The sequence below is a fragment of the Alligator mississippiensis genome, chromosome 4 (assembly GCF_030867095.1).
Source record: "Alligator mississippiensis isolate rAllMis1 chromosome 4, rAllMis1, whole genome shotgun sequence".
NCBI classification, from domain to species: domain Eukaryota; kingdom Metazoa; phylum Chordata; order Crocodylia; family Alligatoridae; genus Alligator; species Alligator mississippiensis.
The window spans coordinates 56,701,034-56,722,279 of record NC_081827.1 but is presented as its reverse complement, the minus strand read 5'-3'; the positions used below and the strand labels follow the sequence as shown (position 1 = coordinate 56,722,279).

The window sequence follows — 21,246 nt, the reverse complement described above, 5'->3', positions numbered from 1 at the left end:
TGTTAATCCCTACTAAAAACAGTTTACACCTAGCTTGACTATCCACAACATTTTCTGAAAGACTCTGCAAATGCATATATTGATTATAGGCCAACAAAATGGACAGCTTCAAGAACTCCCTTGAGTGAGATGGGTAACACAGAATAGTAACACTGAAAAAATCATGGCACCAATGATGCCAGTGGTATCACTTACTGTTTCAAATGGTCCTTTCAGATGCTTGCATCTAATCTGGCATGGGCACAGCAGAGAAGGAAAAGATCAACCAGACTTGTATTTTTGAAAAGCAAATAGTATAAAATTCCTGTTTCCATAGAACTATACATTATAAATAAGATACAGTATTTGAATCCATTTAGCAAAATAATTATTTTATTCTAGAACTTGAGTACAAATGCATAATTATTTTCCAGTTCCAAGTTTTCAATCATAAGGCAAAATATAAAAGCAAGTCAGTGAATACAGTGAATACAGTGATTGCCTTTTACGATCAGGTCACAAAAGCATTGGATGCAGGTGTCGCCGTGGATGTAGTCTTTCTGGACTTCAGCAAGGCCTTTGACACTGTCTCCCACCCCATCCTCATTAAAAAACCAGGCAACTGTGGCATCGATGCCTATACAGTCAGATGGATTGCTAATTGGCTGAAGGGTCGTACTCAGAGGGTGGTGGTGGATGGGTCATATTCGACCTGGGGGGAAGTGGGCAGCGGAGTCCCCCAGGGCTCAGTCCTTGGGCCCATGCTGTTCAATTTCTTTATCAGCGATTTGAACGACGGGGTGAAAAACAACCTGTTCAAATTTGCTGATGATACCAAAATTTGGGGTGAGGTGGGCATGTTAGTAGGGAGGGAAAGACTGCAGAAAGACCTGGATAGGTTGCAAGGGTGGGCTAACAAAAACAGGATGTGTTTCAATACGGACAAGTGCAGGGTGCTGCACTTGGGCAGTAGTAACTGGCAGCACACTTATAAGATGGCAAACTCCCTTCTTGAGAGCACGGAGGCAGAAAGGGATCTTGGAGTCATCACTGACTCCAAGATGAACATGGGCCGACAATGCAAGGTCACGGTCGGCAGGGCTAACCAGACCCTATCGTGCATCCACAGGTGCATCTCAAATAGGGCCAAGGAGGTGATCCTCCCCCTCTACGCAGCACTGGCCAGGCCACAGCTGGAGTACTATGTCCAGTTCTGGGCACCCCACTTCAAGAGGGATGTGAACAACATTGAGAGGGTCCAGAGGAGGGCCACCCACATGATCCGGGGACAGCAGGGCAGACCCTACAATGAGAGGCTACAGGACCTGAACCTGTTCAGCCTTCACAAGAGAAGAAGCCTTCACCTTGTGACCATCTATAAACTCACTAGAGGGGACCAGAACGGTTTGGGGGAGACCTTGTTTCCCCTAGCGCCCCCCAGGATAACAAGGAATAACGGCCACAAGTTGTTGGAGAGTAGGTTTAGATTAGACATCCATAGGAACTACTTCACAGTTAGGGCGGCTAGGATCTGGAACCAACGAAGCGGCTCGATGCCTACCTGGCTGGGGTCACTTGAGCCCAGTTTCCCTCCTGCCTAGGCAGGGGGTCAGACTTGAAGATCTACAAGGTCCCTTCTGACCCTACTTCTATGATTCTATGAATACAACTATAACTAATAAAATAGCATATTGGTATAACTGCTGCTAAAGCTGTAATGGGACAAGGCAGCAGGGGTACACATTTTATTCCTATACCAATATTACCTAGAGACCTAACTGAGAATGGACCCCCACACACTGTCTAGCTATGATTTTTTTTTTAAACATATTTTATTTAGAAAGTAAGTGACAGGACTGAAAAAAACAGGCCTATTGTGGTTAAATATCATGGGCTGTAGAGCTCAGGAAGAAAAATCTGATTCCTTCTACATGCCCCAGGGAGTTCAGGGGCCAGAATGCTCCCCTATGAACCTTTTATGCTACTGCAGCAAAACTATTTGTTGCACAGCAAATGTTCATACCCTTGCACTCTACACTGTTTACAATGCTTTTACATTGAAGTCCTTCCACTACAGTTTTTTTTTTTTTTACCACTGTAGTTTCATTTTGAGCTTAATTTGAACAGTACACAGCCCCTCCATTGCTAAGAGAGAGAGAAAAACATGCCATACTAAGAACACAGAACAAAGATAAGTGTATTTACCAGAAAAAGTAAAGGAAGAAAATGATATGTTATCTCCTTCCCTCTCTCCACCCAGAGCAGGAAAATTAAAATCATTTTTGCAACTTCTGTGTTTTCTCCCAGAGGGCCGCAAGGCAAGGATTTCCTCATAGTGGAAGTGGGTTCAACCAATACTTCCTTACCTGTCATGATTTAAATAAATTCACAGGAGAAATGGAGGACACTCATAGGCAATGAATACAGTTCCTTTCTACAGGCACCAACAGGCACCATCTTATACGACTCCTACAATTAAGGTATCAAGGTCCATCTTAAGAGTTGTACTTTGCCTCACCCAGTTGGAAACTTTCCCTATAATTTCATTTTTGTAATGTTTAGGAATATAATTTCCACCCAGTCATAAGAAAAGAAGTCAGACTCCTACTACTACACACACTGAACCTAATTCTTGAGTTGCTTCATCACATTATATAGTATGGTAGTTACACTAATCTAAGAGGATGCTTTTTCCCCCATTTAGCATGGGAGAAAAAAAACTCTTGTCTTAGATTCTAGTATGGGCCAGAAACAAAACAGCTTCAAATTTAGGGCAGGGTAGGGTGGGGTGGGGTGGGGTGGGGTGGGGTGGGGAGGCAACAGAAGGGAACAAGTAATAGGGTAGAGAAGGCAGAGGGGTGGAGTAAATGTGGCAGGCAGGTAGGCAATGGTTGGGATAAGGAGCATGAGGCAGGCTGCCTGACCTCTGGCCAAAGATTTCCCTGCCACTGCTTTCTCTGTGGTAGTGGTGAGGGGATGAACTTTAGAGGATCATCCAATAACTGGAGTCTAGACAAGGAAAATTAAAACAAATTTACAGTTCTCTGTGTCTGGAATCTAATAATTCATGGGTCATCTTAAATTTAACTAATCTTGGATTTGGATAAATTTGGTAGTCATATTACCCTTTGGTTGCTATTTTAACCTACATGTAAATTTTCTCAGTGAAAGATAAAATCCTTCAACTACTGCTTAAAGAGACTTCAAACTTCTGGAGCTCCTCCTATTATCATAGGGCCCAGGTTGAGCTTCTTGCCCACAAGGTCAGAGTTTTCAGAAGAGTTTTAAGTTAACACGTGGTTAAGACTGAAGACATCCCTTTCTAGGCTCAAAGGCCAAATCCAGCAAGCATGTGCCTGTTGCGGTCTCTCAAAGCAGCTTGAGACACCACAAGAGGCACACGAGGAACAAAAAATGTTCCCTGCACTGCATATTTGCAGCGCAGCCTCTAATTTTGATACCGGGAAATAAATTAAAAAGAAACACCCTGGGAAAAAGCAGCGCACGGCATGCACCTGAAGTATGCCTGGAGGCAACCAGAGGCTGGGTCCTCCAGAGAGAGGAGCACGTGGCCAGAGCATCTCTATGTTGGCCACGTGCCCCTGCTGCTCCAACATGCTGCCTCAGTGTGCTGGGCCTAATAGGAGTGGGGCAGGGCTGCAGCAGTGGCTCAGGCCCAGGCTCTGGTAAGTAGGGATGTGGGGCGGGGGGGAGCTGTGTGGGGGGGGAGTGCTCAGGGAGCAGGGGGTGGATCCCTCTTCTGCCTCCCCACATGGTGCACAGTCCCCTGCAGTAGCAGCAGTGGCCATTGGGGCACTCATGGCCCACTGCCACCTGAGACATGGGGGATGCACATGGCATGGGCCTGTCCCAGTGGCATGCACTCTTGGACAGAATGAGGCTATCTCTTGCTGTCACCTGGGCTCCTGGCACTGCATGCTCGAGTTGTGTGCCCTCAAGCTAGGCCAGGTCCTGCCTCCATGCAGCCAGCCCAGACTGACAGCGCACAGGGCAAACGGAGGCAGGACCTGGCCCAGCACAAGGGTACGTGGCCATTGCATGTGGTGCCAGGAGCCCACGTGATAGCAAGAGCCAGCCCAGTCATGGTTGATGGTACATTCCAGTGGACCTGGTCCACACTATGTGCCATGTGCAGCCCCTGTGTCTCAGGCAGCAGTGGGCCATCAGCACCCAAACTGCCACTGTTGCTGCTGTGGAGGGGAGGCTGTGCACCGTGCAGGGGGGCAGGCGGGAAACCCATCTCTCCCAAGGAGTCCCTCCACCCCCACACAGTCCCCCTCACCTCCAGGTTCCTACTTACCAGGGACAGAGCCTGGGTCCAATCCATATCAGCCTTGCCCCACTTATGTTTCCTCCAGCGTACTGACGCAGCATACTGGAGCAGCAGAGGCATGCAGCAGGCACAGAGATGCTGTGGCTGTGTCACACTCACAAACCACCCCAAAATCCACCCACAAACCCCACACCCCCAAACCAACCCCACACTCTCTGAAGCCCCTGAACAAGACCCCCATGAACCTCACCCCCAGAAACCTTAGACCCACCCACAAACCCACTCAAATACCTCCACAAACTCCACATCCCCCCAACCCCCCTCAAATTTCACACCCTGCATGTCCAGCCACCAGATGGGATGGGACACCACTTGCTCGTGGGAGCCGTGGCTGCAGGGGCAACAGCTGCACTGCAGCCCTGCCCTGTGCCTATATTGGTGCTGGGACATGCAGCCCCAGCCTGTGGGGCCTCCTGGTCCCAGGAACCACTTGGATATCTAGGGGTAAAAAAAAAAAAAATTGCAGGGGAAAAAAAATGGGGCAGCACATTTTCAGGCAGCATGCAATGCTGAAAAGTGGAGCCAGGCCACCGGGAGCCACACTGTGACTGCTGGCCAGGCTCTGCCCAGCAGGATCACTGCAGCTACAACCCCAGGAGGTCCCCAGGATCCCAGGTAAGGCTACTGGGGCCAACACAGTGCTGGCCCCAGACTCCCCTACTGCCCCTGGGGTAACTTGCTGCATGCCAAAGCAAACATGGCACAGGCATTCCCCAGGGACAAATAGTGGCAGCACAAGGTACACCACCGCTATTTGTTCCCGGGGAACCAAATGTCCATGCATGTCTGGATGTGCCCATGGATTCCTATTTGAAATCTCTAGGTTTATCGTGTGCATGATTTGTAGGTGCTAATTTTGCATGGCATCCTGCATCCTCCTTGCAAGAATTGTACAGCATCCTAGTTAAGGATCACTGATTTACATACTTAAATAATCCCCAGAGTTTCAGAAGAGCTGAGGTGAAAAAGCACCTAAAAACTGGCCTCTTCTTTTGGTCTCTAAAAAGGAGCTGACCTGCTTTGAAATTTAACCATCAAGTGCTGAGATTAGGATTTGCCTCATGGTTTGTGTTTAAGTTAATAACGAATGCAAAGCACTTCACCATGAAACTGTATTATATAAAACATTGTTACATTGCTGACCTGATGAATGAAAGGATTCCAGTTATTGTGAATTAAGTTTTAATGTTCTTCTCTAGCAAATCATCTGTATGTCCCCAAACTTCTAGAATATCAAACTGACCACCATTACTTCAGCTAGAGAGCTACTTATAAATGTGTTTCCTCATTTTGTGGTAGTCTTCCATCCATCTTTGTATTTCACGGCCATCAGCACAACAGCTTTGATTAGTTAGTACATTTCAGTAAAAAGTTGCCACATGAAGTAAAAAAAAAAAAAAAAAGCTCTTTGTACAAGTAGTATAAAGAACTCTGCCACAACAGTTTTGACAATTGTTTTTCCATTGTCTTAAAAAAGGACCTGACTTTAAGAGAGTTCAGGAGGCCAAAACCTGGGACCTGATGAAAAATTGATTAATTCCTGCTCATCTTCTCTCTTCCATTGTAAAGTGCTCAAATAAGGAATATAAAACAACTGTTGCTGGGGACAGAAGGAAAGAATGAATACCTTTGGTAAGGCAGAACTTGGATGGAAATATCTGTTTTTAAATTTAACAGTGGGGAGAGTTCCAGTTTTCTGTCGGATTACGTTGATGTACTTTACTAACTATAGTACCAATTTATAAGGAAGACAGCTTGCTACCTGTAACTGTTTTATCTTTTCCTGAGTGTTCCACCAGCTAGGATGCCCCAAGTGCACATGTGCACTAGGAGGCTAACAGGTATTACTTGGAGAAGGCAAGAACATAGCTTTCAAACCAAGGATAGAAAGATACTTTCAAGAACTAGAGGAAGACTCTATAAGCTTTCATGAGCCTGTATTAATAAAACAGCTTACAGCTTCTACGTCAGAAGGCAGATGAATACATATTGTAGAGTGAAGCCGTAATGAAGTCTGTAAGTAACAAACATTTTTTTTTTAAAGAGAGGAACCCAAGGCATTAGCCTCTTACCCATTTTTCTTAATTATTGAAGAATCTTGTTTCTAAGCTCAGAAAATCTCAAAAATACACAAAAATGTGACTACATTCTGAAGACTGTCTCTGTAAAATGATATTATGTGCTTCTAGATTTGTTGCTATCCAATTAATCTTAAACTGGACTCTGTTCAGTTCCATTGATAAGTGGTTTAACACAGTCCCACCTCGCTCTCCCACAGCAGTCCCCAGACAATACTATTAACAGGGGTAAATAGTATCTTTTTTGCTGGAGGAACTGAACTGTTGAGTAAGAATATGATATTTATACAGTGACTTTTCTGACCCTAGGTACACTTAAAGTATTCACAGATTTCTTTCTTCATGAACTTGAACATTTGCAATTGCACAGAATCAATTTGAACTGGTACTTTACTTCTATCAAGACATGTTCAATCAATCCCTAAGGATATTTGTTATTCTCAACAGACAATTTCCTCCCAACTGCTGTAGGAAATACGTAACAAACATAATTAAGTTACTGCAACCATTTCACTATACTGTGCCAACGAATGTGGAAGACAGTGAAATGCCTATTCTCAAAACTTTATTTTTTAATGTTTGGTAAATTTGTCCTCATTGGCAAAGAAATACTCTGCTTAAATATCCTCATCATTTTAATAATTAGCCATGTACCTTCTGTTAGTATACTCATTGCCTCTTTGTTTATATGCATTAGTTTTGTGATAGGTACCTTCTCTCTCCCTTCACGTCTTCTTTTACAGGCTTTGTGTTCCATTTCTTATATGAATATAGCATAGTTTTACATTTATTATCTGCCAGTATATTATAACCTGGGTCCCAAACTGACCTAGGCTCATAAGAGTGCCACCTGCTACTTGAGTATCACTTCCTAAAACTTAAATACCACAAGTTTCTGAAAAATATGGTTTTCATAGCACAATTCTCAGTCAGTTACTGTCCATGCTGAGATGTGTTTGGTTTGCACCACAAGGCAAAAATTGGGCCACTGGCTTGCTAGTAGGTATGACTTCTCTGACCACAGTCTTATTTATGATAGAATACTATCCCCAATATTGGTCCAATATATACTTTTTGAAACCCCACAGTCAAAATTTATGTACACTGCCTTTAGTTATTTCATCTTCCATCTAAGTATTAGATATAGAAATCTTCAGTAAATTAGTGAAGGATGACTTTTTCTGTCTGAATTATACTCCATTTTCCAACAACAGCTCTTAGTAAGATGATAGTTTCCAAGATTTTCCCAACAACTTATATTAGATTCCTTTACTATAATTCTAGACTGTTGCTTGATCCTTTCAAATACATAATAATAACTATTACTCCTGATGCTTCTCTAATTGCCTGGGGGATCTATGTTAGCAATCCAAAGTTATTTGATTGATTACCTTTCTATCCAAATGGTCCTTATCATAATCACTAAAATATTTCAATGCACTCTTTTGGAAATCCCAAATGAAGGGATTTAATATTCTAAATCTCAGTGAACTTTAATTGGAGTTTGGCAACCACCTCCACCTCCATTAATGTGCCTATGAAATTGCAGTCAGAATTTCTTACCAATTTTTAAAACTGTTTTCCTACATTTATTTCCTTGTTAAGAAATCAATTCTAGTGTTTTAAACAATTATTTGTATTTCAACAACAATCATTATTGTCACTAGAATAGCATCTTACTACATCATTGAATTTTAATAGGCATGATATGCTTGTAATACATTTTTGTATGCAGACAAACCAATAACTACATATACAATTTATTATTTATTTCTATTATTTTGTTTAGTTACTATTGTACACAGCACTGTCTAATTCAATTATGAAATTGTCCCTATACAACGTTTCCTTCTAACAATTCTCTTCCATGTATCACTGTCATTGCTATATTCTGCAAATTATTTATTTTGGGTGCTTTCTTTGATGCAAGATGAAAAAAATCATTACATTTTTTTATGGCAAAGGAGGAACAAAATTCAGAGTACTACAGTGCTAACAGACAACCAAATGCGCTTTTCTTTACTATTACTGTGCCAGCTTTGTATTCCTATGTTGCTGCTGATCATCCAACAGGATTCACCCTTCAGCCTGAAGATCACACACCCAGAAGTGTGTTCCCACTCAGTGCTATTAATTGGCTCGTGAAGATTTTTATATTATGTTTGCTTATTTTGAATGCCAGTCTTCTCTTTTTTCTTTAAAAAAATCCTCACCTCACTGCATAGTTGCACCTACAGCCAGGGGGCAAGTGAGTACTATTAACAGTGCTATGTGACTCAGCATTCAGGAGGCCTTCAAGATATAAGCAACACCTTTCCTTCCCAGAAGCTGTGTGATGATAGAGAGACATATTCTAAATGCTGCCTCTATCGTATAGGATAACACCCATAAACAGTTTAAAATGGTAAGAGAGCAATTATTATAATGTAGGATTTTACACTAATATATGCATTCCCTTACAGCGTGCTTCAAAAAGATCATTGCTCTGTATATTTTGCAGGGCAGGATATTAAACTCCCTATTAAGCAATATCAAGTATTTCCTCCCAACAGTGAAATAGTAATAGTTAAGTAAGTAAAACATATTTTTCCAAGTAATTAATAGTCAAACAGTCTGTTCTTTAAGGCAGGGGCCCATACGTGTTTGTAAAGAACATGGAACAGAGAGAGACCTGAATCCTGACTGCAGCCCTCAAGTGTTACTGCAACATAAAATATTAAATAACAGTGTAAATGTAGAGAAAAAGAATGATAACATCTAGAATTTCTTTTATTATCTACAGTATCGACTGGCACTAACTTGTCAAAAATCCCAATCATATGGCTTTCAGATTTATTAAATCAGCTGTCCTGCTCTTCCAATACTTGCATTTTATGAAAAAATGTCCAAGTAAAAATATGAAAAGATCTTTTCAAGTATGTATTGAATTTACTTTAGATTGAATGTAGGGAGCTTGCATTTCAGTTTGTTTCATACCTTCCAAAACACAAAAGTTCATACCTAAAGATATATGAAAATACTTAAGAATGATATACATATATAAAACTTCTAGTTTACTAGAAAACTGGGTTTAATAATAAAAACTAAAACCGGTTTTACATTTCTTTTTCTTTTATATGTGTATACTGGACCACTACAGCAGCTTTTTACAAACCATAAACATCTCTTAATTACTGGTAGTCACATGTGCAAATGTAATGCATATACTGTATATGCTTTTAAATTTTCTATTTCTTGTCAACAACATGCATTTCCAGCAAATGGAGTCACTATAAATACCTCAGAGCATCAGACAGACTATTTTGAAGGACAATATGGGCAGATTTGTTTCTTCACTACAGAACTGCCGAGACTTTTCATGAAGATTTAACAGTTTGAGCATCTCAGTCATTTATAGGACAGCCTAGGAATAGATTCTGAGATCTCACTTCTTAAATATATTTTTATCTTACAATTATTTATAAATGTAGGAATAAATATAGAAACATAGGAATAAAAGAAAAGTAAACTCCACTGTCATTATCCTGCTAGGACCTCTAATGAAATAGATCATTTTATTTTACTGTACTGCCCTCCCCACAATCATCTATAGCGGATAAGACTTGATCAGAAATATACACTCATATAAATTCCAATATGCAAAAGTCTAACAACATATATTCACAAGAATATTTAATTACTCATTTAAAAATACAGCAAGATATAACCAGCAATGGCCATTTAAGAAATCTGACTCTGCATTCCAGCACAGATATCTGAGTCAGTGTAACCACTCTGCATCACCATAATCCTGCCTCAGCATATTCTGGGTTTTGCAATAAGACCTACAGATAAAAAAATATTCAGTTTACCTTAAATGATGAATTCCATCCTGTCCTTTGGTTCATAATAACTATTCCAACTTTATATTTCTGAAAAATACAAGGATGGTTGCACAAATAAACTTCACAGATCCTCTCCTGCGGCAGAAACAAATTAAAAAAAAAGACTTCAAGCTGTGACCTCAGAGCAGAGCACAGCCGTTAGCATCCCTCAGCCAACCTTCTGTAGAAAACAGGTTAGAGAGCAGGAAAACTGGCTCTGTACATGGCTGCAATGCTTTCAAATCAAGCATTCTGTGCTGTAAGCTTAGGGATTTATATCTTCTTAAATAGGCCGTCCTACTCTATGCTGCTTGTGTGCATGAAAATATGAAGCATTTCACTGCAGTCACTTTATACAAAAAACTATTCCAGTCATCTTTACAATCTCTGCCACTTTGCTCTGAGACTAAAGAATGAGCACAGCATGCATAATTCATGCATTAAAATCTTCTGTGCACTTCCTGTAGCCACTGTTACATCCAGTAATGGGATATTGATCTGCTCATCACTAAAACAATTGAGGCTAGGCAATTGGTTTATTGCAACAAAAATATTCCAGCCAAAATCAGATGCAATCTTAGGCTTTCCACCCCTGCAGCACTCATGCATAACACTAACATACATAGCATGACATTTACATACTGCAGGGTTTAATCTGAGCTCTGCATTTCTCTGTCCTTCAGAAAATGCTGCATCATCTGTTCTTTTTATTTCAACTGTATATTTTGTGAAGTATGTCTTTAAATAGTATAAGAGCTAGATATGATTTTCCCTCAACTTCACAGCACAGAGAACAACTAAGTGTACAGAACTGATACAACAGTAAAGTTTTTCATTGCTTTCTGTACTATATTTGTATTAACTTGCTCATATTTGAGGATTAAAACCTTTGAAATAGTTTTATTAAATATATCATGTTTACCCTATATAAAGCAGTACACACAAATAATTTTGTTTAGCATAGTTACAGTGGTAGTTCATACAACATTTGATTAAAAGAACATAATCCACAGTATCAAGGTATTTAACCTTTATCAAAGATCTGACTATTCCAAAATCTTTCCAGCATACTTCCTCCCTTTTTCATCTGAGTTACCTCAACAAAAAGCTCCCAGCAACAGTTTACTAGCTCTGTCTTTCCCTGGCAAACATGCATCCACCTATGCCGCTTAAGTCTGCCATATATGTGTCCCAGATAAAATCCTCTTGGTACAAAGGAGAGGGTCCTGGCTCACTAACGGAACTTTAGGGCCAGGGACAGAAGTGACACATAAACTGGTTTAAGTAATCAGAAACTGGTTTAAACCTGTAACAAAACAGAAGCTCAGTGCAAATAAACCAGTTTCAAAATGGCTGAAACTGGTTTACGATAAACCTGGTTGAATGAAGTACCTGACTTAACTGATTTGGATCAAAATGGTTTATGAAACTTCTGTCCCAGAGCACTTCCTGATTCAAGTTAAATCAGAGTCCTTCAGCATCCCAATGTGCTGGGCTGTCTGCTTCAGAGAGCAGGGCTGGCCCCGCCCCTCTGCTCCCTAGCTGGAGCAGTGAGGGCTGGCTGATGAGGGGGACAAACGCAACTGGGGATGCAACCCAGTCTACAGTGGGGGACTACCCCTGCCCCCAAGAAAACCCAGGCTGGGGTCTGGGGCCAGGGAGAGGAGTTAAACTCCTCTTCCCCTGAGTATGGAGCTAGCTGCCCTGCCCTGCTAAACTTACTGCTGGCTGCAATTGTGGACTACAGATCCCAGAGGCATCTGGAAGCAGGAAGAAGTGATGAGCAACCCTGCAGAGTCCTGCTGTTGTAATTCTGGACCAGAAATCCCAGAGACGTCAGAGACAGCAGGAAGAGGAAGTGAACATACAGCCAGAGAGCCCTGCTCTAGCGCCCCCTCCCCCTGAAATGTCTGTTCACTTCTGTTTCAATTTAATCTGTGCATCTTAAACTAACCTGCAAACACTGAATCAATTCAGCCTCAGGCTTTTTGACTGTCTGTACCTAGCCAAGAAGTGAAAGGTGGAGTTGGGGAAAGAGACTTCAGGAAAAGGTTAGAATCATTACTGAGGTGAGAGAGTGTTAAATGTCCCAGCATTACCCGTGTGCTACATAGCATGTAGAGTAAGTGAATCAAGTCACTAGAGCCAGAATTTCATTTGGGGCCTGATCCTAAGCCTATGGAAGTCCACACAAGTGTTTTGCTTGTGTTTGGATGGGTCATTGCCACCCAGAATAAATCCCCTTTCTGGTATCAGAGGTATCGACAGATAGCTTCAGGAGCTTAGTTAAAGCCACAGCAATGGTTTCTTTGTGGAGAGATGGAGATAGAGAACAGTTATAAATCTTCATAGCACTGCAGCGTGAACTAGCACCTTTCACACATTCATGTAAACCTGAGCACACCATGAGGAAGTTTGGCCAAATTCTCTCACAGCAGTATAAAGTCAGAGTATCTCCAGTGAATTTGATGAAGTTGCATTGGTGTAAATGAGCAGAATTTAGGATGATACCTGAAACCCAGATGGAGACAGACATGGAAAGCAGAAATTGTGTGTGACATCTAAAGGGATTAATGTAATCCATTTAACAAAGCAAAAGCTTTTCCACACAAAAAAATATGCCAATCCCATTTAGTTCAGTCAGGTTGCAAAGGTGTAACTAAAAGCAGACCTCAGTTTTATAAATGTTTCTAGCATATCCGTTATCAACAGCTAGGAGGACAACACAGTCAAGTGTGTATTCTTGATAAACTAAGAAATCTAGTTCCTGGTGAAAAGTTCTAAATTGACTTTGACAGTTTATATGACCGATTATCATCACAACAGGCTTAAGTTGGATCTATAATGGCCTATGAGTTTCACAAATTTAATCCAATAAACCAAGTCAGAACTCCTGGGAAGGAGTCTTCCATAGATGAGTTACATATCTTGGGTATCACAACCTCCATTTGCTCATTCTTATTCTTCCTATCAAGACCAATGTAATTTGGATTTTTTGAACTTGAAAGAAAGGGTTTGATACAAGTCACAAGTATTTGTCATCAAAATAATAGTAACTACCAACAGTTACTATACCTTGGAGTACCAAAATATTTGCCTAGCATAGAAGAGGAGACTGTCAGCAAATATTTACCATTTTCTTCCATTGTATTTCCTCTGACTGTGACTGAGATTCCATGGGGCCTTTCAGTGATTTTATAAAAGCTTGTACCTGATTTTATAAAACAGATCAGATAGGCAGACTCAACTCCAGGGCAAAAGTGTTTTAGATCATTCTCTTCTAAAATGTAACTTTGATCAACCAATTATACAGATAAGACGTAAACAAAAGACCCCCCCCCCACCATTCTATGTAGGACCATTTAGCACTTTGTAAAAACAAAGCAAACATTAATGGAAAAACTTTGAACCATCTTGGATTATTAGGTTCTACCTAATAATCCAAGATGGATTCTGTGACAGGAATGGATCTCTGTCTGAATAGAAGTTTGTATATTAGTTTTGTGATCAATTGCAATGCTACAAGGAAGAGTCACAATCCTGTTTTAGTATCATAAATCACTGAGTAATCCTTTTGTCCCAATAGAATCTTGTCAGTAGTTCTGCCCAACATTAAGGAATTGGAACAGACTATCAAAGAGGTAATTTGATGGACTCCTAAAAAACGCATAAGACTTGATAGAAGCTATTGAAATAAAGGTGTTCAAATCTTTCATCCACAAAGCGCTGTATTAGAAGTAGACAGAAGGGAGATATATTGGTGGTTCTGTTATCTCTCACAAGTCCTGAGATTTTTACCATCAGGATGGGTTGGGACTAGAATTTGGGCAAACTAAAGCTTTGTGAAGCATACTGGCATCACTGAACCCAAGTAAAAGTGACCATTATGAATATGTCTTATTTGTGGTATAGTAGCATCTCAAGGCCTCAGAGACATTCCACACTCCACGCTAGAATGACAGATTTTTATTTTTTTTATTCCATGGACTGGATTAAACACCCTGCCTGCCACCTTCACCTCACGGGGCCACATCGGCTGGTGTCCGGGCATGCCCCCACCCCTGCCGCTGGATCAGCAAAGGGTGGAGGGGACCCTGACATGGGCTCCTGCGCCCCAGTCAAGCAGACACCAGCTTGGGTCCATGCTGGTGGGACAGGGGAGAATTAAACCTGCTGCCTTTCCCGTTCACTTAAGGCTGCTGCTGGGGCTGGCTGGCCATGCCCCCCTACACCCTGGCTGATGCCAACTTGATCCATCTGAGCCCACAGTGGAGACAGCACCTGTTCATTGCTGGACAAAGTGGTTCACTGGTCTTTGCTTGTTTCTTACGACAAGATATGATGGTCTATGACTTTGACTTGTGGAGAGGGTGGGCATGCTACAGCAGCTCACTGCTGTGGTTGTCTGGTCATGTCAGAGAATGCCTAATGGTGTACCTCCCTACCAGCTATGACCACCTTGCATAGTCTGACTGGGATGCCATAAAGGGCATGATCAATCTTTTCTGTAGCTTAACTGTCAGACAGTAAATCGCAAAAGCTGAAGATAGATGGCTGCTGCACTGCTGAAAATGGTTCCTGGGATCAGCAGGCTGATAAACCTTACTGATGTACTGAAGGGAATTAAAGTTATTAAAAGGGAGAGAGTTACAAAGTGCCCAGCTTCTGACACAAGCCAGGCCAGTTTCTTTACAGGTACATCATGCTTCCAGAATTTCAGGCTATGAAATTCCTTGAGATAAAACTAGCAAATAATTCAATTAGGACTTCAAGCAGCACACAAAATGATCCCTCCCTCAAGCAACAGAAGAGGCAGGGAAATGCCTGACAGGCGCTGCTCTGCCCTGGCCAGGCAGACCCTGGCTGGGGTCCCAGGAGAGAGGAGAGGGAGGGGAAAATAAATCCCCTCCCTGCCCACTTTTCCTTAGAGGGCCACGTTGGGCTGGTACCTGGCCATGCTCCCACCCCTGCTGCTGCACCAGCAAGTTGGGGGGGGGGGGGGGGTGAGTCCTGACATGGGCTGCTCCACCCCAGCCAGGCAGACCCCAGCTCAGGTCCATGCCAGTTTCACTGAGAACAGAGAGGGGAATTAGAGATCCCATCTCCATTTGCTTCACGCTGCTGCTGGGACTGGCCACGAGGGTGGGGGTGGGAAATGCTTGGCAGGGGCTTCTTCCCCCTCTAGGCACACCCTGGCTGGGGACCATGCAGGCCAAGGTGGGGGTTTAAACCCCTCCCCAATCATACTCAGCCTGCTGGGGCCTGGCTACACCCCCTTTCCTGCCCCCCAGCACACCTTCCCTGCAGCCGAGGGCTCACTCTAGCACCTCCAGCTTCTGGCCTGAACCACTGCAGGCATGTGCCTGCATTTCCAGAATCAAAAGCAAATGTCTATTCACTTTTAAATTGGTTCAATCTACACAGGTTAAACTAACCTGCAAAGATTGATCAAATCAGGCTCCAGTGTTTTGAATGTCTATACTTAGTCCATAAGCTCAAAGAACCACCACACAATTATTTTGCCCCTACAGGGGCTGTGAATATGGAGTAGTTGTAAATCACTCAAAATGACATCCTACATTCAGTAACTAAATACCCACAAGGAGCCAGAGGATACTGAGCACAATAAGCAGCAACAACAACTATATCCATGATTACAGACAAGCACTTCCCACTAAAGAAGGGACTTCAAAAACCATTAAACCCATGAGACCTAGCTTATTGCTTATTTTTAAACTGGAAAATTCAGCTCTCAAACCGTAGTTCCATTTTATTTTAGCACTTGCAGTGATTTTAAGGGGCTGGTACTTCAACAATATAACTCAGTAGATAGCAACATAACTGAAGGTATATCCACTTAAAAAGCTATCCATAATACTAATGGAAAAATCATTTTAGTTTCCTGTTACTCTGATTCTATCACTCTCCTCTTCCTTTTGCCAGTTCTCCTTCAAGCCTGCTGCCCTGGTATGTGAAGATCTACATTAGTTTGAGTGCCTCATGTTCAATGAAAAGATTTTCTACATCTCTGCTCTAATCTGGACCAATTTCCAAACATCACACAGCATCTTTAGCATCTCCCATTTTACATAACTTCTTTATGATGACTATGAATCTAGCTTACCCTTTCCTTCCTCTACATACAGCCTGCTGGCTTTTATCCATTGGACTAAGAACTAGTCTCACTGGCTGAGTAAAGCAAAACCTTATGCTCAGCTCAGCAGTACAGTAAAAGCTGTGTTAACTGGCATTTCATTTTCATTAACTGGAATACTTTATTAACCAGAATTTAATGGGTTAATAAAGTATTCCCAGCAGGGTGGCCATGCTTTGGGTAAGCAGCGGGACTGGGCCTGCACATGGCACTGTGCCATGACAGTTTCAGTAGTGAGGTACAGAAGCAGAGAGCAGAGCCTAGCCCACAGCTGCAGCCTGCCCTTGTCCCATGCACAGACAAAAGAAAAGTAGATTGAAAGAAACTTACCTGCCTGCTGGGCCAGCTGTGATCCTGGCTGTGCAGGGTATAACTCAGATAACCAGAATTTTTAGATAACAAGCAATCCCCGCCCCCCCCCCCCCCTTACCTCACTCATGCCAGGTAAGAAAGCTTTTACTGTACTTCTTTCTTCATCTACAGAAACCTTTGAATTACAAACCCAATGAATTCCAAAATGTCAGGCTACCATTGAGATGATGTTGTTGTTGATGGTCTAGGAAATGTGCAACAGGCAAGAATTTTTGTGGGTGATGTATGGCTGGGATAGAAACAGGTAAGATTTAAGGTATCACAGTACCTCCCTCGAACCTCTGATACAGCTCTGGATACTGTATTACCCAAAAGCTTGCCTATGTCTATCTGAACCACGCAGCTGGTTCAGCAAAAGATATTATTAAAAATTCTGGCCTCTAGGAAGAAGTCAGGGAACATTCTGGGCATCACTAACCCAAGATATGGGTGAAAATTGGAAATTAAAAAAGCCTTGTTTCTACTTGTACAAGTGAGAGGATAATCAGGCCAACAGAGCACCTGGCACCCTGTGGTGCCACCTATACATATCACAGGCAGCAGTTGCTTTGCCCCTGTATCGTTTTCAGTTTCAAAGTGCCAGAAATGTCTCTACCAAAAGTACAGTCTCTATGCCAAGCAGTTTTCAGTTGGAGTGGCTTAGGTCTAGACAGCATGTGGGAGTCTGTGTTCAGAGGTACAATAGTATGTACGCATGCCTGACATACATTTACCAGAACTGCTATACTCCCAATTCAGCCAAGGACAAAGGCCATGTGGGGACAGAGGAAATGCTTCAAGGACACTCTCAAGGTGAACATTAAGAAGTGTGGCATTGACATCACAAATTGGGAAGAAGTAGCCCGAGACAGGGCTACATGTGAGAGGAGGTATTCCATAATTTGAGGAAAACGGTCTTGCCCTGGCGGCAGAAAAACAACAGAAATGGAAGGAAAGGAAATGAGAGAAATCAGCAGTCTGACCCTCCCTTTAGCCTCCTGTGGCATCTGCCAGAGGAGAGAGCCTGCAGCTGTAGGATCAGCCTTCTTAGTCATCAATGGACTCATATACAACCCTTTATTTGACCCATGGGAATGATCATCCTGGATTGTGAGGCATCACTGATGATGAGATTTGGGAGAAATGAGCCCAGGAGCAGGGAAGAGAAATATGAAGGACAATTGAGAGGTCATATGATATACAGGAAGAGCAAGAGGCTGTTACATCCAAAAAAAAAAAAAAAGGGTGTGGACACAGAGGACAAGTGGAAAGAGACCATGTTCTATGAGCAGTTCTAAGGGAAGTAATTAGTATAGGAGCCAGGAGGAGGACAAGATGGAGACAGGAATGGAGCTGGATAGGTTTTTGCAGATAAAGAAACCTGGCCTTGATCGGGGCAGCAAGGGAAGAGCAGTGCAAAGATACAAAACTGAGTAACATAAATGGAACAGTTGGGGTGGAATGTGAGTTAAGCACACAACCCCTTGGCTGAGCTGAGGAGGAGCAAGCAGAAAAGTAGGGAGGGCCAGAGAGATGACAACTGTGAGATGACTGACACCAGGAATAAGGTTTTAGTGGGAGTAAGTAGTGGACAGCTTGGGCATGGAGAAGGAGGAATAAGAAATAACTTACATCTTGCAAAATTAGATGACAGAAAGATCAGGGAAAGTAGGAGGGATTCAGAATGGCAGGAACTTACTGTATAGAGTTCTATTGCCCATTTCTCCTATTACCATTAAGGTAGAAAAGGAATTCCTCAGGGCTATAAAATGCCTTGAATTCTTCAGATGCAGGCTACTCTAGAAAAGTTTCTGCCTTTCCCCCTTACCTTTGACAAATGGCTCGGCTGGCATTTTTAGCAATCACAAAACTCTTGCTTAAAGGGTAGGGTGGCAAACCTCAGATCAGTTCCAATGTTTCAGGGAATATTTTGCCCTTATTTGTTTTGGTGAAATTGGATTTTCCACTGCATGGCAAAGAGGAAAATCTGGCCCATTCGTGCAGCAGGCACCCCTTATTGCTGCCTATACTTATCACAGGCAGAAGCTTAATACAGGGATCTCATTGGGTGAAATAGTCCGTTTACCAAAGCAAAGAAGAATGTGACTGATCTCTTCTAGTTTCAAGTAAACAATAGAGTGACCGAAGAAATTGTTTCCTGTTCACCCAGTGGTCTACATGTCTGGAGTGCTGTGCATTGTTTGTCTATTAGACTGTAATCTCAGAATAGGCACACTGTCTACTGTATGCACCGTTGTCTACTGTATGCACCGTGCAGTATAGATGATAATTATCATCCTCGTTTGACAGATGGAGAAAATAATTCATGCTGAGTATAAGTGCTTCTCTCAATCCCACATGCAACATCACAACAGCAAAGCTGACTGGAATTCCTGGCTTCAAAATACAGCTAGATTTTAACAGATCATGCTATCCCCTCTACCTGTAAGCATAAACTTGATGCCTATCTAACAAGTACTCACCCACAAAATTCCTGATCTGAAATTCCAGGTATATTAATAAACTAGTACACAAGCTGAAACGTCCTTCTTTTTTCTTTTAAATTTCTTTGTAAACACCAGTAAATGACAAATGTGTCTTGTCTGCTAATTCCTCCACTGGCTCTATTCTGTGCACTGTACATACACACAGCATTTTGGGAATAAAATTGGGAATGAAGGAAACGTCAGTATGCTGTGTTATACGCAGTATGGGATAGACTGACATTTGGCTGCATGTGGATGGCAGGGAAATGTAGGTGGGAGACTAATATTTGATATTTAGCATCATGGCAGACATGCTCTTAAGTCAGCATTACCCAGTATTTTCAAATACAGGTCAGATCAGATCTGGAGCTTGTCAGTAAAGGAGTGAAGTGATATCAACTATACAGAAGCCTTTCCTTTTTTTCATAATACCAACAAGCTGAGCTGGCAGTGAGAATAAGCTTCCTGTGCAGCTTACATCCAACGTGGAACCCTCACACATCATCATCGAGTTTGGCTTTTGACTTTATCATCTCCACTTCCTCACCCATTTTCACAATTCTCTGTGTGAACAGACGCTCAGCCACATAAAACATATCCTCCTGCCTGACTGTCATAAATATAGAAACACAAAAACTGCTCATTTTGGTATTGGGACAACCACATTTTGTTATGTGATAAGCAAACCTGATATTCCAGTTGTCCTTGGAAATATTTTTCCAGCCTTCTGCAAAGATTAGCTCATTCTCTGTCGTATCATTTCCCAAGTTCCAAAAGTTCTAAAATTTTGCCTTTCAAATTAATTTATTAGAAACCTACTTTAAAAATCATTAACAGAAGGGATAATATAGCACCAAAAAGATTTAAACACATACCTAGTGTTACGAGGAAAAATATGGTATTTGAAGGGAAGGAAGAAAAAAGTTTCATCTGTCAGAACACACTGTGAAATCAATTAAATCTGTACTGCACTGCAATTTTAGCCCTTTAAAAAAAGGAATGGCAATTACTTAAATGGAAAACCAAAAATATATTCCATCTTTCAACTCACATTTTCTAAATGATGTATGTGTGATAGGCCCCCTCTACATGGTATATTTATTGCACAATTTTCTTGTTAATTGTACAAAACAAAGTTATTGTTTGAAAATGTGTACTGACTTTACAGCTGGTTTCTATCTAGCTTTAATTTGCTTGTATAGGCAGTCTGCTTCTAGGAGATGGCAGTTGCTACGATCTCCTAGCCATTGCGATCTCTAAGCTGTGGGGCACACCATGCACCCCCATGGTTGGGAACTGCAGCAGCAACCCATGGCTACCGGGGCTCAGAGGGCCACATCTGACAGCTCCTTAGTAAATACTAGTCTTAATACAGGCCTTATAAAATATATGCCTGGCAAAGAATAACAGCAAGTACAGTAGCAAATTTTGCCTTAGCAACTACCCATCAAAATTAGCTGTCTGAAAAAGATGAATGAGAATTTGCTTCTTGGCCTACACTTGATAGCATTGAACTTCTATCTATAATAAAAGGTTAGACAGTGGTTCATCCTATTCCTGACTAAAAAATGGAAGATGGTCTCTTTAATAAGCATGTAGAGATTGTTCCAGCAGGTAGAGGAGAGAGTCCCAAGGAAACGTATCCTGGGTGAGAACCTTCACCACAACCCACTGGTGTCAATCCCTGAAGACACTGTGTAGCAATATAGAATGATGACAAAAGTGGAAAAAATACACTTTACCAGAAGAGGAAGCATGTAAATTTGACCTGGTGCCCACTCCAGATAACAGGGACCTGTGCCAAATGCAGTGCCTGTCCCAGCCAGTGCAGGACACATCCCACCCTGGCTGCACAGGAGGCGGGCGCAAGTGCACCATAAGTCCTGGACCTGCCAGAGTAGATACTATACGCAACATGTATCCCAGACCAACTCCACATGGGCGCTGCACAGACCATCTAGAGAAATTGCACATTAACTGG

General features: G+C 42.1%; 1 protein-coding gene across 13 annotated transcripts in view; it reads right to left on the bottom strand.

Annotated features, from left to right (window-relative positions):
* CNTN1 (contactin 1) overlaps positions 1-21,246 on the bottom strand; it is a 470,483-nt gene that overhangs the window by 275,795 nt on the left and 173,442 nt on the right. For 7 of the 13 annotated variants that reach the window (XM_059726013.1, XM_059726000.1, XM_059726003.1 and 4 more), the window contains one exon: positions 10,263-10,322. The exons of the other annotated variants lie outside the window; for them this stretch is intronic. The gene's annotated coding sequence lies outside the window, so the exon portion shown is untranslated. The remainder of the gene's footprint in view (positions 1-10,262; positions 10,323-21,246) is intronic. 13 annotated transcript variants of the gene reach the window in all.